Here is a 3,932-nt window from a genome sequence, read left to right as displayed (position 1 = left end):
CTGAATACCCGTAGCTGAAGCTGCTCACTGCCAGAAAAGTCGCAATCTTCAAAGTCTTCGCACCGGAATGCAAATGCTTGGGGCTAACTTCTAAACACACGCGTTCAAACTTTCATTTGAATTTTGTGTGTTTCCTCCGAAACACCGGTTCAATAACTCGTCCTCCTAAAAAAAAAAAACTAGTGCGTGAAAAAGGCCGATTTCAGGCAGATGTATTTTTACGTTCAACAGCGAATAACAAACATTTCCGTACTGTATTCGGAAAAACCGTTTCAGGCGTGGATTCTAAACACTTTTATGTATCCAAAAATGCAATTTTAAAAAATCGATTTTTGAACCAAATATAGTAAACCTCCCCTTAAAGCCAAACAAATTAAAAGAATCAAGACAAAATATTTAATCACACTCGCGTGATTGTAGCACTGTAAATGTTACAGTTCCTGTATGCGAGCGATACATAGCAGGCCAAGTACAGGTTGATCAAAAAGTCATTAAAAATTTGAAAACTGAATAAATCACGGAATAATGTAGACACACACGCTTGGAATGACATGGGGTTTGATTAGAACAAAAAAAATACAGAAGTTCAAAAAATGTCCGACAGATGGCGCTTCATCTGATCAGAATAGCAATAATTAGCATAACAAAGTAAGACAAAGCAAAGATGATGTTCTTTACAGGAAATGCTCAATATGTCCACCATCATTCCTCAGTAATAGCTGTAGTCGAGGAATAATGTTGTGAACAGCACTGTAAAGCATGTCCGGAGTTATGGTGAGGCATTGGCGTCGGATGTTGTCTTTCAGCATCCCTGGAGATGTCGGTCGATCACGATACACTTGCGACTTCAGGTAACCCCAAATCCAATAATCGCACGGACTGAGGTCTGGGGACCTGGGAGGCCAAGCATGGCGAAAGTGGCGGGTGAGCACACGATCATCACCAGACGACGCGCGCAAGAGATCTTTCACGCGTCTAGCAATGCTTTGTTTTTTTATTTGGTTATAATAAAACCCCATGTCATTCCAAGCATGTGTGTCAATTTTTATCCCTCTATCTACATTATTCCGTGGTTTATTAAGTTTTCAAATTTATACTGACTTTTTGATCACCCGGTACATGTCACGAGAACGGGAATGGCTTTTCCATCATAAGCCGTCAGTTGCGTGCTAGTTTTAGACGGGCTTGGGGAACCTAACAGTTCATGTGTGTGACGATTTAACAATGTGATAGAGGCACACATGTCCAACTGAAAATTCACACGTTTCCCACAAATAAGTAAATGAAAATGAAGTTTGTTCACTGGCGTATCACTGAAGAAATTGCACACCTGCCTTTTACAGACTTGGAATATACTGCATTAATGACATGGGCCTTGTGACTAGATTTCTGTGAGTGGGCTGAATTCTTATGTTTGTTCTATTGCGCCGGCTGGTGTGGACGAGCAGTTCTAGGCGCTTCAGTCTGGAAACGCGCGACCGCTACGGTCGCTGGTTCGAATCCTGCCCCGGGCATGGATGTGTGTGATGTCCTTAGGTTAGTTAGATTTCAAAATGGTTCAAATGGCTCTGAGCACTATGCGACTTAACTTCTGAGGTCATCAGTCGCCTAGAACTTAGAACTAATTAAACCTAACTAACCTAAGGACATCACACACATCCATGCCCGAGGCAGGATTCGAACCTGCGACCGTAGCAGTTACGCGATTCCAGACTGAAGCGCCTAGAACCGCACGGCCACAACGGCCGGCTAGTTAGGTTTAAGTAGTTCTAAGTTCTAGGGGCTGGTGACCTCAGAAGTTAAGTCCCATAGTGCTCAGAGCCATGTGAACCAGTTTGTTCTATTGCAAACATGCGGATTGTACATGTATTTCCCACGACAAGCATAACACTGAGTTTATCAGGAGGAGCAGTCTTGGCGTTTGTGCCATGAATAACACAGAAGGCAAGCCTTAATTACCAAGTGAGGTGGCGCAGCGGTTAGCACACTGGACTCACATTTCGGAGGACGACGGTTCAAACACGCGTCCGACCATCCTGATTTAAATTTTCTGTGATTTCCCTAAATCGTTTCAGACAAATGCCAGGATGGTTCCTTTGAAAGGGCAGGGCCAACTTCCTTCACTATCCTTCCATAATCTGATGGGACAGATGACCTCGCAGTTTCGTCCCCTCCCCAAATTAACCAGCCAACCAAGCCTTAATTCTGTTCACCTGCTGAGCCGCCTGTGTAGCAAACTGCATACGCGGCATGGAAGGTTGTTTACCTGGCGTGGCTAGCGCATGCCGCCGCTGCGGGATGGAGCGATCACAAGCAAGGGACTCGACCCTACAAATAGCTGGCTGTTCAAATGTAAGAGCTGACAAGGCATCGGAATCGTACTGATCTAGTATTTGTACTACCTACGGAAATCATGAATCAGACTGAAACTTCCTGGCAGATTAAAACTGTGTGCCGGACCGAGACTCGAACTCGGGACCTTTGCCTTTCGGGGGCAAGTGCTCTACCAACTGAGCTACCCAACCATGACTCACGACCCGTCCTCACAATTTCACTTATGCCAGTACCTCGTCTTCCACTTTGCTTGGATAGCTCAGTTGGTAGAGCACTTGCCTGCGAAAGGCAAAGGTCCCGAGTTCGAGTCTCGGTCCAGCACACAATTTTAATCTGCCAGGAAGTTTCAAAATCAGCGCACACTCCGCTGCAGAGTGAATATTTCCTTCATGAATCGGACTGTTTCAAAATATGCTCTCTGAGTTTGACATGGAGCTTATTGGACACGATCGCATCGCGCAACCTAACATCTAAATATAAAGCACCACAAGCACATTTGAATTTGCATTTCCTTGTAATACCCTGCAAACCTGTTACCCACTTGCGATACTTTGGTCTCACCGTTTTTTTTGTTTTTTTTTCGATTAAGGAATTGATACCGAGCTGCTACCAGATGCACTTGTTGGTCGCAACAGTTACTCAGCGAAGAGATAACACTGTCATACGTAAGTTCACTCGGAGTGGCGTTAGAAAAGAGTTTTTGAATTAATCTGAACACTGCAGCGTAGATAATAGATACGGAAGTTTCACACTATCTGGCACATTTCAGGCGATGACGTGGGCTTCAAATTGTGACGACCACTCGAGCCATCCTTCGTCTTGTTAACAAAACTGTCGGAAAGGTGATGTAGTAGCTGTAGTAGGCGTTGCTTGTTCCGTCTGGGGCGCGTCGTTGGCCGGTAGCTGCTGCACCGCGTTGAGTAACGCGGAGATTTGTTGAGTCTGGAACTGAAACGACTGCATTAGCTGTGTGGCATCTAATGCTTGCGGCTGCAGCACTTGAACAGGGGGCGGGAGAGCCGGGGTGGGAAAGTTGGAAAGCACAAATGCAACAAACAGACCAGGCAAACAAGTCAAATAGGCAAAGAAAATTTCTGCAACGCCCGTGAAAAGACTGATTAGCAAAAGCGACAAGAACCGTTAAAGCAAAGAAGCGCCCTTGCAAAGCAAAGGCAAGATGGATTTAATGAGCCAGCACAATATGAACGAAAATTCCGTGGCCGTCAGGTACTGGGTTCGGCAGCTACTCTTCGCCAATGTAGAGTCCTGCATAGGGATGTTGCGTTTTCAGAATGCTACACAACAATTCACGCAAAAACACACTATTAGTTTTTATTACAAATAATAAGAATGACAGTACTTAATTTGTGCTTAAAACAAGTGTCACATGCGATGGGCGACATACAAACAGTAATGTTCTTCGCTATAGACGAAGTCCAAACAAGCAATGGATATGGGTCACTAATAACTACACTACTGGCCATTAAAATTGCTACACCACGAAGATGACGTGCTACAGACTCGAAAATTAACCGACAGGAAGAAGATGCTGTGATATGCAAATGATTAGCTTTTCAGAGCATTCACACAAGGTTGGC

At 44.6% G+C, this 3,932-nt stretch overlaps 2 non-coding genes across 2 annotated transcripts; one reads left to right on the top strand and one right to left on the bottom strand.

Annotated features, from left to right (window-relative positions):
• Window positions 1-2,450: 2,450 nt before the first annotated feature.
• Window positions 2,451-2,525, bottom strand: Trnas-cga. Its single transcript has one exon. It is a non-coding gene; the product is annotated as a tRNA-Ser (tRNA).
• Window positions 2,526-2,581: 56 nt separating this feature from the next.
• On the top strand, window positions 2,582-2,656 carry Trnas-cga. The gene has a single exon. It is a non-coding gene; the product is annotated as a tRNA-Ser (tRNA).
• The last annotated feature ends 1,276 nt before the right edge of the window (window positions 2,657-3,932 follow it).

This window comes from Schistocerca americana, chromosome 4 (genome assembly GCF_021461395.2).
Source record: "Schistocerca americana isolate TAMUIC-IGC-003095 chromosome 4, iqSchAmer2.1, whole genome shotgun sequence".
In the NCBI taxonomy this organism is placed as follows: Eukaryota; Metazoa; Arthropoda; class Insecta; order Orthoptera; family Acrididae; genus Schistocerca; species Schistocerca americana.
Note: the sequence above shows the minus strand (reverse complement) of the source record. Positions and strands in the feature narration are given on the sequence as shown.